Source organism: Triturus cristatus, chromosome 7 (assembly GCF_964204655.1).
Source record: "Triturus cristatus chromosome 7, aTriCri1.1, whole genome shotgun sequence".
Classification (NCBI taxonomy): domain Eukaryota; kingdom Metazoa; phylum Chordata; class Amphibia; order Caudata; family Salamandridae; genus Triturus; species Triturus cristatus.
The window spans coordinates 16,322,447-16,336,930 of record NC_140590.1 but is presented as its reverse complement, the minus strand read 5'-3'; the positions used below and the strand labels follow the sequence as shown (position 1 = coordinate 16,336,930).

The 14,484-nt window shown below is 47.9% G+C and overlaps 1 protein-coding gene across 1 annotated transcript in view; it reads left to right on the top strand.

The window, feature by feature from the left end:
- The window catches only part of LOC146808695 (uncharacterized), a 388,468-nt gene that overhangs the window by 156,530 nt on the left and 217,454 nt on the right, over window positions 1–14,484 (top strand). The window lies entirely within an intron of this gene.

Here is a 14,484-nt window from a genome sequence, read left to right as displayed (position 1 = left end):
CGCTGACTCTGGCACCTCTCCACGTTGTATAGAGATCCAAGGACATCCCTCGTCAGCCACCAGGTTTCGGGATACATAGCGCAGGGGTCGGCATATTCCCGATATTCCTCCAGTCTGTATGGCTGGCGCTTCTGCGACGCTGATGCTTCTGCGCCCAGTGGCGGTGCAGGACGTTGTATTTACTTAGCTCCAAAGTCCACCTTGGCATACACTGCACTCTTCAGACCGGTGCAAAGTAAAGTGGAGGTGGGTCTACTTTAATATGAAAGGCTCAAGTGTTGAAAACGCAGTGCACTCGCGGGATGATGAAATCCTTTATTTTCAAAGCACACATCGCGAGGACGCGTTTCGGCGTTCCTGCCTTCTTCCAGCTTGCATGTGCTGTGTTAAACGTAACGTGGGGGAGTCCGTTCTTTAAATTGAGAGAGCTGGATGCTCATTGGACGCGGTAGCTGGTAGGGAGGGAGGGATAGGTCGATCAATATCCAGTGCCTTATGCCCCTCCAGTTTATACATCTCCTATTACCGCTGACTCTGGCACCTCTCCACGTTGTATAGAGATCCAAGGACATCCCTCGTCAGCCACCAGGTTTCGGGATACATAGCGCAGGGGTCGGCATATTCCCGATATTCCTCCAGTCTGTATGGCTGCCGCTTCTGCGACGCTGATGCTTCTGCGCCCAGTGGCGGTGCAGGACGTTGTATTACTTAGCTCCAAAGACCACCTTGGCGTACACTGCACTCTTCAGACGGGTGCAAAGTAAAGTGGAGGTGGGTCCACTTTAATATGAAAGGCTCAAGTGTTGAAAACACAGTGCACTCGCGGGATGATGAAATCCTTTATTTTCAAAGCACACATCGCGAGGACGCGTTTCGGCGTTCCTGCCTTCTTCCAGCTCGCATGTGCTGTGTTAAACGTAACGTGGGTGAGTCCGTTCTTTAAATTGAGAGAGCTGGATGCTCATTGGACGTGGTAGCTGGTAGGGATGGAGGGATAGGTCGATCAATATCCAGTGCCTTATATCCCTTCAGTTTATACATCTCCTATTACCGCTGACTCTGGCACCTCTCCACGTTGTATAGAGATCCAAGGACATCCCTCGTCAGCCACCAGGTTTCGGGATACATAGCGCAGGGGTCGGCATATTCCCGATATTCCTCCAGTCTGTATGGCTGGCGCTTCTGCGACGCTGATGCTTCTGCGCCCAGTGGCGGTGCAGGACGTTGTATTTACTTAGCTCCAAAGTCCACCTTGGCGTACACTGCACTCTTCAGACGGGTGCAAAGTAAAGTGGAGGTGGGTCCACTTTAATATGAAAGGCTCAAGTGTTGAAAACACAGAGCACTCGCGGGATGATGAAATCCTTTATTTTCAAAGCACACATCGCGAGGACGCGTTTCGGCGTTCCTGCCTTCTTTCAGCTCGCATGTGCTGTGTTAAACGTAACGTGGGTGAGTCCGTTCTTTAAATTGAGAGAGCTGGATGCTCATTGGACACGGTAGCTGGTAGGGAGGGAGGGATAGGTCGATCAATATCCAGTGCCTTATACCCCTTCAGTTTATACATCTCCTATTACCGCTGACTCTGGCACCTCTCCACGTTGTATAGAGATCCAAGGACATCCCTCGTCAGTCACCAGGTTTCGGGATACATAGCGCAGGGGTCGGCATATTCCCGATATTCCTCCAGTCTGTATGGCTGGCGATTCTGCTACGCTGATGCTTCTGCACCCAGTGGCGGTGCAGGCCGTTGTATTTACTTAGCTCCAAAGTCCACCTTGGCGTACACTGCACCCTTCAGACGGGTGCAAAGTAAAGTGGAGGTAGGTCCACTTTAATATGAAAGGCTCAAGTGTTGAAAACACAGTGCACTCGCGGGATGATGAAATCCTTTATTTTCAAAGCACACATCGCGAGGACGCGTTTCGGCGTTCCTGCCTTCTTCCAGCTCGCATGTGCTGTGTTAAACGTAACGTGGGTGAGTCCGTTCTTTAAATTGAGAGAGCTGGATGCTCATTGGACGCGGTAGCTGGTAGGGAGGGAGGGATAGGTCGATCAATATCCAGTGCCTTATACCCCTTCAGTTTATACATCTCCTATTACCGCTGACTCTGGCACCTCTCCACGTTGTATAGAGATCCAAGGACATCCCTCGTCAGCCACCAGGTTTTGGGATACATAGCGCAGGGGTCGGCATATTCCCGATATTCCTCCAGTCTGTATGGCTGGCGCTTCTGCGACGCTGATGCTTCTGCGCCCAGTGGCGGTGCAGGACGTTGTATTTACTTAGCTCAAAAGTCCACCTTGGCGACGGCGTACACTGCACTCTTCAGACGGGTGCAAAGTAAAGTGGAGGTGGGTCCACTTTAATATGAAAGGCTCAAGTGTTGAAAACACAGTGCACTTGCTGGATGATGAAATCCTTTATTTTCAAAGCACACATCGCGAGGACGCGTTTCGGCATTCCTGCCTTCTTCCAGCTTGCATGTGCTGTGTTAAACGAATAATGGGGGTGAGAGAGCTGGATGCTCATTGGACGCGGTATATATATATGTATATGTATATGTATATATATTATCTACTGGCGGTCGCCAGAAAATTCTATTTTGAATAACTTGACTTATCTTCGTGAAATTTTCAAAACTAATGGGGCGCTCCGCTCAGCTCCTACCCTGAAAGTCTCGGGGTGAATCGTCAAGAGGGGGCTGAGAAAAAAGGGGGGTCCCAAAACGCGTTTTCCCCATGCATTGTCCCATAGGACCTTTAGTCGAAGGTACAGCCCGAACGGCTGAACAGAATTACTTGAAATTTGGCAAAGAGGTAGTCCTCAGGTCAGGCATGTGCCTTTTGCTTAAATGGTGTCAATCTGTTCAGTAGTTCCTGAGAAAATCAAAAGTAAAATCACATATATATCTGGGCGGAGCCTAACCACACATCTCATCGTGAGATCTGCATGGCTGTCAGCACTTCACCCAAGAAGTGTTGGCAGCCATCTTGGGACCAATATACATGATAGCACCTCATTAAAAAGCATTGCAGTTAATAGAAGGTTTTAAGACTTTAGTTACATTATAAATCATTTGTTGATGGTATCATACTCATTTTAGGAATTGTGGTGTGTTCTAAGGTGATTTTACTATGTGAAAAAGCCTTCTGCTGTGATATCATGAATCATGCTTGAGAGAAAAATATTTTCTCATGCTTTTCCCACAGAGGTTTGGAAGGTGATCTATAAGCTAAACTGAGAGCATATTTTCTGTAAATTCACATTATCTTTCTCAGTCTTGTGAGAATGAAGTCTGACATTCTCAGTAAAACATGTACATCCAACAAGGGCAGAGACTGTCAGTTGATTCCTTTGTGTTCTACTGCAGCGTCCCAGAGTGTTCTAAAGACCAACTAGAGCGCTAACAGTCCTACTTATGACAAACGTACGGCACACCTGAAGCCATCTTGGTTGGAATAAAGTGGTAACTCTTAAAACATTTAATTTAAAAAGGAACAAAATGAGGGGGTTCATTTTGCCATAGAAAGTATGATTGGTGCTGCAGAAAGAAAAATTAGGGCACATTTTGAGTGACTTCTCAAATCCTCTTCCATTTCCTAAAAAAATTCTGACATGCAGACTGAAACATGCACTTTCAATACCAGCAGCAGACTTCCCTGGTGACCAGTCGCTTTTCTACAGTGATCTAATAAGCAACTAGAGTGCTAACATTCTGAATTTATGGCAAATGTGTGACACATCTGAATGCCTTCTTGATGGAATCAGAGTAAAAAACTGAAAGTATTTCCTACTGAGAAGACTGTAGTAAATGAGGAAATTAAGAAACATCAAAACAAATAAGTCTCCCAAAATGGCCACCAGAGACAAAAGAGCCCAAATGTAGCCCACATATCACCCAGATGTAGCCCAAGTATAGCCCAATGACAGAATGTCCCAGAGTGTTCTAACGAACAACTAGAGCGCTAACAGTCTTACTTATGACAAAAGTATGACACACCTGAAGCCATCTTGATTGGAATAAAGTGGTAACACTTAAAACATTTAATTTACAAAGGAACAAAATGAGTGGGTTCATTTTGCCATAGAAATTATGATAAGTGCTTCAGAAAGAAAAATTAGGGCACATTTTGACTTCTCAAATCCTCTTCTATTTCATAAAAAAATTCTGACATGCAGACTGAAACATGCACTTTGAATACCAGCAGCAGACTTCCCTGGTGAGCAGTAGCTTTACTACAGTGATCTAATGAGCAATTAGAGTGCTAACATTCAGAATTTATGGCAAATGTGTGACACATCTGAATGCCTTCTTGATGGAACCAAAGTAAAAAACTGAAAGTATTTCCTACTGAGGATACTGCAGGAAATTAGGAAACTTCATAACAAATAAATCTCCTAAAACGGCCACCAGAGACAAAAGAGCCCAAATGTAGCCCAAATATCACCCAGATGTAGCCCAAGTATAGCCCAATGACAGAGTCCCAGAGTGTTCTAACGAACAACTAGAGAACAACTAGAGCACTAACAGTCTTACTTATGACAAAAGTATAGTACACCTGAAGCCATCTTGATTGGAATAAAGTGGTAACACGTAAAACATTTAATTTACATAGGAACAAAATAAGGGGGTTCATTTTGCCATAGAAATTATGATTAGTTCTGCAGAAAGAAAAATTTGGGCACATTTTGACTTCTCAAATTCTCTTCTATTTCATAAAAATATTCTGACATGCAGACTGAAACATGCACTTTGAATACCAGCAGCAGACTTCACTGGTGAGCAGTAGTTTTACTACAGTGATCTAATGAGCAACTAGAGTGCTAAGATTCTGAATTTATGGCAAATTTGTGACACATCTGAATGCCTTCTTGATGGAACCAAAATAAAAAACTGAAAGTATTCCTACTCAGGAGACTGCAGTAAATGAAGAAATTAGGAAACTTCATAACAAATAAATCTCCCAAGATGGCCACCACAGACAAAAGAGCCCAAATGCAGCACAAATATCACCCAGATGTAGTCCACATGTAGACCAATGACAAAAGTGTGCAAAACACTTATTTTTTGTGTATTTGCAGTTTTATATAGTGCTTTACATGAGCATTGGTTACATCACACAAGATCAAATTCATTTTCGTTGTAGACATGGGGAGATTAAGGGGCATATCAACAACGGCTTTATCTCTGCTTTTTTGGCTTTAAAAGCCAAAAAAGCAGAGATAAAACTAGCGCCCTATCAACAACAGGGTGCTAACACGCAAATTTGCATGTTAGCACCCTTTTACTCTACGCTTCCCCTTGCATCTCTAATGAGATGCAAAGGAGGCGTTCCAGAGTATAATAATAGGAGAAATGTCACTAAGTGACATTTCTCCTATTATCAAGAATGTCGCTAACCCTGTTAGAGACAAAAAAAGCAGCGCTAACCGCGGTTAACGCTGCTTTTTTACGTCTGCTAATTTTCAGACTTAGCCATGATATCCTATGGAAGGAGGATATCATGGCTAAGTTTGCCTGTCCCTATCAACAAGGTAACGTGTGATTATCGCTGGGTTTCCAGCGATAATCTCACGTTAGCCTGTTAGCGTGTAGATTTTTATCGCTATTGAGATAAGCATTGCTAATAGCACGCTATCTCAGTGATAAAAATTCACGCTAGCCGGCGATAATTATCCAAGCGCTAAGTGCGCTTTGCGATAATTATCGCCGGTTGTTGTTGATATGCCCCTCTGTGATTTGACCAGAATCACAGACTGTTGAGCTGAAGCAGAAACTCCAACCTGGTTCCCCAGTTGCAAAGTCTGCAGCTCTGGAAGTAACACCACATCCTCTCCACTAGGTGCAACATTTAATCAAGTGGTCAACTGGATAAAAAAAAATAAAGATTACACATAATTTAAAAGTTCTTTGTCGCTATTTGAAAACTCAGAAAATATGTCCTGATTTTAGTTTTTTAGAGCACTAATCCTAATTTTGCTGCAAATAAGACACTCTCATATATGTAATTTCTAAAGGAAATACTCTAGGTATTACAGTTTTGATTACATCAAGATGACATCAGGCGTTCCACACTTTTGTAATAAATATAGAATGTTAGTAATCTAGTGGTTCATTGGGATACTGTTGAGAGGCAGAGGCCAGGGGCACGGACTCTGAAAATTGAAGGCAGGTAGGAGAGTGTAGATGCAACAATTTGACCACACTGGGCAGGCAGGAAGGGCAGTGGCAGAACAACAGACTATGGAGGGCAGTGGAAAGGGGTCAGGGGCAACAAACCAACAATACAGGACTGGCAAGAGAGGCTGTGGCAATATAATAGACCATTGTGGGCAGAAGGAAGAGGCAGTGGTAGTACAACCATACATTCCAACAGACCTGTTTCAGCCAGGAAACGTCCAATGTTTTTAAGCTCAAATGGGCTTTATTTGATCTGTCTCCTGTCTACAATCTCCTCTTTTTCAATGTAACTCAAAGGGGAAAATCAATACCCCAGTTTTTTTTCAAAATCTCCCTCTTACCAAGTTCAAAATGTTCGCACGTATGGTACATTGGATCATGGTAGGCAGGAGGAATTGGGGTAGGGACATGGACTCGGATAACAGAGGACAGGAGGGACATGGAGAGGTGCACCAAACTGACCCTACAGGGCAGGCATCAGGGTTTGCAGCAGCACAATACACCACACACCGCATGCGGGACAGGAGTGCAGCACAACAATCCATAGAAAGCAATAGGGAGGGGACAGGAACATGCACATGGACAACAGAGAACAGAGGGGAAAGAGGCAATGGTAGCTAGATGACCATAATGGACAGACAGGAGAGAAAGCTGCAGCATAACAGACCATAAAGGGCAGGAGGGACGGATCAGGGGCATTACAATGGAACAGACAAGCCAGGAGGGAGGGAATAGGGGTCTGCACATGGAAACAGAGGGCTGGGGGCAAGGGGCAGGGCAGGAGCAGCAAGATGACCATGGAGGTCAGGCAGGTTGGGCACTAGAAAAAAGACACACCATGGAGAGCAACAACGAGACTATGATGGCATACACACAGACCATGGAGGGAAGAAGGGAGGGGGTCAGGGGCAGCTAGCTGACCACACAGGGAAGGTGGGAAGGGCCATGGCAGCACAGAAGACCATGCATGGCAAGCAGGAGGGTTAGTGGCAGCACAATGCCTATGATGGGGAAGAAGGAAGGTGCATGGGCATGCACAAAGGACCATGGAGGATAGAAGGGAGGGTCAGGACCTGGGCACAGACAAGAGAGTTCAGGGGAAGGGGCCTCACAACAGACCGCGCGGGGAAGGCAAGAGGAGCAGTTGCAGCACAACAGACCAGGGAGGGCAGAAGGGTGTGGCAGTAAAATGGACCATGGAGGACAGGAGGAAGGGGATAGGGGCAGGGCATGTGGACAGGCAGGGTGGAGGTGGCAGGGACAGGTTACAGTCATCTGACAATGCTAGGCAGGTGGGAGGGGAGTGGCAGCTCAACAGAACACTCAGAGTAGATATGAGTGGCAGGTCCATGGAACATGGTGGGCAAAAAGGATGGAGCAGGGGCATGCACAAAGACATCGGAGGGCAGGGGGAAGGAGAATAGGGGCAGCAAGCTAAGTACAGAGGCTAAGCAGGAGATCAATGATGGGCCATAGAATTGGGCAATGGAGGGCAGGAGGAGTGGACTGGTACATCATGCTAAATGGAGGGCAGTGGCAGCACATCAGACCATGCATGGCAGGAGGGAGGAGGCTAGTCCATGGATTCAGACAACAGAGGATAGGGAGGAGGTGGATGGGGCAGCAAGCTAACTGTTCAGAGAAGGTGGGTATTAGGAACTTTATTGTTTTTAAAATGTGTGTCTGTGCGAACTACTTAAAATATGAACAAGTATGCAGCATAATCTCACTTTTATTCAGGAAGAAGAGGACGTTTGTGACTGTGACTCCGGGCTCACTTGGCAGAAACACCCCCTGACCCTCCACCCCCCATCGCAAAATGTAATGCCCGTGAAAATGGTAGGTGGACGCAGTGTTATATAGAACATAGTCCTGAGAGCACCATTGAAAATGAAAACTAGATATAGTATATGGTATAAACTATGCACCAAAAAGTGTGATATAAGATGAACCGGGGTGTGAAATATAATATGCAATACATTGTGCACAATGACAGATTCATTGGAGAGCGCAAGATAGCACAGGCACTAGCGCGTGCTATGCGATATGCGCCTTGGAGTGTAATATGCACAGGGCAGTGTTTATGTAACCTAACTAGTCTCTAAAGTTGTAATATAAAATATGTGCTTGGGAGTGTAACGTTGCATATGCACTGTGACAAATATATGGATCCCAGATTGTATTATGTATGGCATAGCGCTGTGTGTTATATCATAGGCATCGAGGAAGGCACGTTAGATGGGGCAATATAACCCATGCGGAGGCAAGTGTGGCATGACATATTCACGGGGTGGTGTTACAGTGCACATGGGCTAGAGAGTGTCATAGCATACGCACTAGCTGGTGGAATACAACACAGAGGTGTGAGGCACTCGGCGGGCACTGGTGGGCGTAACACAGCATTGGGCTCAGCCAGGAGCACGCTGTGACTCTCAAGTGAGGTTTGTCTCCTTTCCAGAGAGCAAAATAAAAAGTATTACACATCCGGCGGTGGATGTGTGTTTTATTAACCGTGAGGGGGTTTCTTGCATAGTTTGGTCGAATTTTTGTCGAATCCCCTTTGAATGGCTTGGTGTGCGTGTATATTAAATGTGCCCGTCAATAGCTACCCATGTTTGTATAAATAAACAACAAGGGTGTCTACTTGGAGAGTACCCACCGGCGGGGGCGCCGGGATTAGGCATGGTAGGGCGTCAGACACGTCAGAGCTTCACTAGCGGTGTAAATACATTCCATGTGGATTCATTCTATGCATAGTCGCCTTTTAATGAATATCACGCAAATCGTCATGGTGATAGGTAAATACGGTTTGTCCAGCATGTCCTAGGTGTTTCTATAAATATATATATTTTTTAAATAATAAAAAACAAAGGCCGGCCCCGGGGGATAGGGTCCCCGAGGCCATAAGTGGCCTGAGGAGGGGGGCAACGCAGCTCCCCTCCTAAAGAATAAAAAATAAAAAAAGGCCATGACCCGAGGGTTGGGGTCCCCGGGGCCGATTAAGGCCTTGGGAGGGTCAAATTAATTTTTTTCAACAAAAAAGATTAGGGTGCAGGCCCTGGGGGATGGGATCTCCAGGGCCAGTAAATTAGAAAAAGAAGGGAGGGGCCACACAGCCCTCCTTCTTAAAAAAATAAAATAAATAAAAGACCGGCATCTCGGCGGAGTCCATGCCCCCTCCTTGCAGCACTCTGCAAACGCGCCCCCTGGCTAATTGTGAGTTGGGGAATTAATTCCCCTTCAATACTGAGGGTCCATGAGGGCCAACTAGCCCAACAGGTATCTCCAGTATGCGCCAGGGAGCTGCGTTGCAGACAGGTGTTCTGAGGCCACGCCCCTTTTTACACCTCTATGCAACGCAGCTCTGTGGCGCTTACTGGAGGTACCTAGTGGGCTAGTTTGACCCTAGGGACTCTTAGGATTCAAGGCGACTTAATCTCTCAACTTAGAACGGTCACAGGGTACGTTTACACAGTGGTGAAGGGAGGGGACGGGGCCTGAGGTGACGTGTGCAAACACGCCCTGTGGCGCGTTTTAAGTTGGGGAAATAATTTCCTTTCAATCTTGAGGGACCCTGGGGGCCAACTAGCCCACCAGGTGCTTCCAGTAAGCGCCACTGCTCCGCGTTGCAGAGAGGTGGTGCAGGCCGTGCCTCTTTTTACACCTGTCTGCAATGCCGCTTACTGGACGTACCTAGTGGGCTATTTTGCCCCTAGGGATCCTCAGGATTCAAGGGGACTTAATCTCCCAACTTAAAAAACGGCCACAGGGCGTGTTTACACAGTGGGGAAGGGAGGAGACGGGGCCTGAGGTGACGTGTGCAAACACGCACTATGGCGCGTTTTAAGTTGGGGAAATAATTCCCCTTCAATCCTGAGGGACCCTGGGGGCCAACTAGCCCACCAGGTGCTTCCAGTAAGCGCCACTGCGCTGCGTTGCAGAGAGGTGGTCTAGGCTGTGCCCCTTTTTACATCTCTCTGCAACGCAGCTCTGTGGCGCTTACTGGAGGTATCTAGTGGTCTAGTTGAACCCTAGGGACCCTCAGGATTCAAGGGGACTTAATCTATACACACATAACAGAATAGGGGGTCTGATAGTAGACAGCACAAAGATTAAGAAAGGAATAAAGTGTGTAGAGTCAATCAAACCCATACGTTGTCAGAGCAGAGCATGGATAACCATCAAACTTACTGAACCAATGAGACAAATAGTGAGAGCAAAGACACCTCTCATGATCAGTTTATATCACATGGTATCCAACTAGAGCAGAGGTGTGTCTCTTGATCGTAGAGACTGCCTCGTTAGTTAAAGGCTCTATTGCTCCCGTGGGTTGATAGAGAAACGTCAAGAAGACACGTGACAAACTGTGACCACCAGACAAAGTGGAAGTGCAGTGCAAAAAGAAAGATGTGAATTCTAAAAAGGGATTGTGTGAAGAGTACGATGTAATTCAACTCACTCCACACATCTCAATTAAAAAAGTGTGTAACAAGATAACCAGCAGTTGTGACTAGTCGCTGCTAAATGAGGGTCTTAATCTCCCAACTTAAAACGGCCACAGGGCGTGTTTATACAGTGGGGAAGTGAGGGGACGGGGCCTGAGGTGACGTGTGCAAACACGCCCTGTGGCGTGTTTTAAGTGGTAGTTTTAATCCCCTGCCCTATTATATACTAGGTGCTTACAGAGGAGGTCATGCTGATCACAGGGGGACCCCAACGCATAGTGTTCCCTAGTGTATGTAGGTGTTTTCACTGTATTTCAATGGTTTTGTACGAGTGAAAAGTCCAGCTAACTATAACACCCCTGAAACCTATGTTTTTTTCAGTGAATTTCTAAGGTTTTTTAAATGCTAATTCCTAACTATAACGTGCCTGAAACCTATGGTTTTTTCAGTGAATTTCAAAGGTTTTTAAAATGTTAATTTCTAACTATGCCTACAGAGATAGGACATGTGAAGAAAGAAGAAAAAAAGCACAGAAAGAAAAAAATAGAAGCAACAGAAGTCCTCAAAGACGAAGATAACGTGCAGAAAGAACAAAAAGAAGAGCAGAAAGAAGCCTTGTTGCAAAATCATCCTGTAACCTCAACTTTTTCAGACGGATACTGGTGGTAACTGAGTCTGACTAACCAGTCCTAGAGCCAGTGCTATGTTAAAAGACACTTAGAATACAGTGAAAACACCTACATACACTAGGGAACATTATGTGTTGGGTCCCCCTGTGATTAGTATGACCTCCTCTGTAAGCCCCTAGTATATAATAGGGCAGGGGGATTAAAACTACCTCTTAAAACAGGCCACAGGGTGTTTTTGCACACTTTAACTCAGGCCCCGTCCCCTCCCTTCACCACTGTGTAAACACGCCCTGTGTCCGTTTTTAGTTGGGAGATTAAGTTCATTTGAATCCTGAGGGTCCCTAGGGTCCAACTAGCCCACTAGGTACCTCCAGTAAGTGCCACAGAGCTGCGTTGCAGAGAGGTGTAAAAAGTGGCACGGCCTGGACCACCTCTCTGCAATGCAGCTCAGTGGCGCTTACTGAAAGCACTTGCTGGGCTAGTTAGCCCCCAGGGGCCCTCAGTATTGAAGGGAAATTATATCCCCAATTTAAAACGTGCCATAGTGCGTGTTTGCACACGTCACCTCAGGCCCCGTCCCCTCTCTTCACCACTGTGTAAACGCGCCCTGTGGCTGTTCTAAGTTGAGAGATTAAGTCCCCTTGAATCCTAAGGGTCCCTAGGGTCAAACTAGACCACTAGGTACCTCCAGTAAGCGCCACAGAGCTGCGTTGCAGAGAGGTGTAAAAAGGGGCTTGGCCTCAGAACACCTGTCTGCAGCGCAGCTCCCTGGCGCATACTGGAGATGCCTGTTGGGGGCGCGTTTGCAGAGTGCTGCACGGAGGGGGCATGGCCTCCGGCACGATGCCAGTCTTTTATTTATTTTAATTTTTTAAGAAGGGGGTCTGTGTGGTTCCCCTTCTTATTCTAATTTATTGGCCCTGATGACCCCATCCCCCAGGGCCTGTCTCCTAATTATATTTTTTTGACCCCATTCCCCAGGGCCGGCCACTGTTTTTTATTATTTTAAAAAAATATATATTTATAGACACACCTAGGACATGCTGGACAAACCGTACGTACCTATCACCATGACGATTTGCGTGATATTCATTAAAAGGCGACTATGCATGCAATGAATCCACGTGGAATGTATTTACACCACTAGTGAAGCTCTGACATGTCTGATGCCCTACCATGCCTAATCCCGGTAGACACCCTTGTCGTTTATTTATACAAACATGGGTAGCTATTGACGGGCACATTTAATACACATGCACACCAAGCCATTCAAAGGGGATTCGACAAAAATTCGACCAAAACTATGCAAGAAACCCCCCTCACGGTTAATAAAACACACATCCACTGCCGGATGTGTAATACTTTTTATTTTACTCTCTGGAAAGGGGACGAACATCACTTGAGAGTCACAGCGCGCTCCTGACAGAGCCCAATGCTGTGTAACACCCACCATTGCCTGCCTAGTGCCACACACCTCTGTTGTATTCCACTAGCTAGTGCATATGCTATGACACTCTCTAGCCCATGTGCACTGTAACACCACCCCGTGAATATGTCATCAATCAATCAATCAGTGACACTTGTAAAGCGTGCTACATACCCGTAGGGTCTCAAGGCGCTTGGGGGGGGGGGGTGCCGCTACTGCTCGAACAGCCAGGTCTTCAGCTTCTTCCTGAAGGAGAGGTGGTCTTGGGTCAGGCGCAGGACGGACGGGAGGGAGTTCCAGGTCTTGGCGGCCAGGTAGGAGAAGGACCTTCCTCCTGTAGTCGCTCTTCGGATGCGGGGGACGGCGGCGAGGGCGTGGTTGGCTGATCGGAGGTGGCGTTTGGGAGCGTAGAAGTTGACTCGGCTGTTGAGGTAGCTCGGGCCTTGGTCGTGTAGGGCTTTGTGTGCGTGGGTGAGGAGGCGGAAGGTGATTCTCTTGTTGATGGGGAGCCAGTGAAGGTCTCTCAGATGTCCGGAGATGTGGCTGGATCGTGGGATGTCGAGGATGAGTCTGGCTGAGGTGTTTTGGATCCGCTGGAGTCTCTTCTGGAGCTTGGCGGTGGTCCCGGCGTAGAGGGCGTTGCCGTAGTCCAGTCGGCTGGTGACGAGGGCCTGGGTGACGGTCTTCCTGGTCTCTGTGGGGATCCACCAGAAGATCTTTCGTAGCATGCGTAGGATGTTGAAGCACGCCGAGGAGACGCTGTTGACTTGCCTGGTCATGGAGAGGGAGGAGTCCAGGATGAAGCCCAGGTTGCGTGCATGGTCTGTCGGTTTGGGTGCGGTGCCCAGGGCGGGAGGCCACCAGGAGTCGTCCCAGGCGGAGGGTGAGGAGCCCAGGATGAGGACCTCCGTCTTGTCCGAGTTCAGTTTCAGGCGGCTGGTCGTCATCCACTCGGCTACCTCTCTCATCCCTTCGTGCAGGTTGGCTCTGGCGGCGGCGGGGTCGTTGGTCAGGGAGAGGATCAGCTGGGTGTCGTCGGCGTAGGAGATGATGCTGAGGTGGTGTTTGCGTACGATGGCCGCGAGGGGGCTCATGTAGACGTTGAAGAGGGTTGGGCTCAGGGATGATCCTTGGGGGACGCCGCAGATGACTTCGGAGGCCTCTGACTTGTACGGTGGTAGGCGGACTCGCTGTGTTCTTCCGTCGAGGAAGGAGATGATCCATTCCAGCGCCTTGTCCTGGATTCCGATGTTGCTGAGGCGCTGTATTAGGGTGCGGTGGCAGACCGTGTCGAATGCCGCGGAGAGGTCTAGGAGGATGAGGGCCGCTGTTTCTCCCTTGTCCATCAGGGCTCGGATGTCATCGGTGGCGGCGATGAGGGCGGTCTCGGTGCTGTGTTTGGCTCGGAAGCCGGACTGTGAGGGGTCGAGGGATCCGTTCGTCTCGAGGAAGGCGGCCATCTGCTTGTTGACGGTCTTCTCGATGACTTTGGCTGGAAACGGGAGAAGCGAGATGGGGCGGTAATTCTTGAGGTCGGTGGGGTCCGCTGTTGGTTTCTTGAGTAGAGCGCTGAGTTCGGCGTGTTTCCAGCTTTCGGGGAAGATGGCGGTGTCGAAGGATGTGTTGATGATTTCTCGCAGGTGGGGTGCGATGACAGTGTCGGCCTTGTTGAAGACGTGGTGAGGGCAGGGGTCGGTCGGTGATCCGGAGTGGATGGAGTTCATCGTGCGGATGGTGTCTTCGGTGCTGATCTGGGTCCAGGCGTGGAGGGTGGTGGTGGGGGGGGGTGGCTGGTCGGT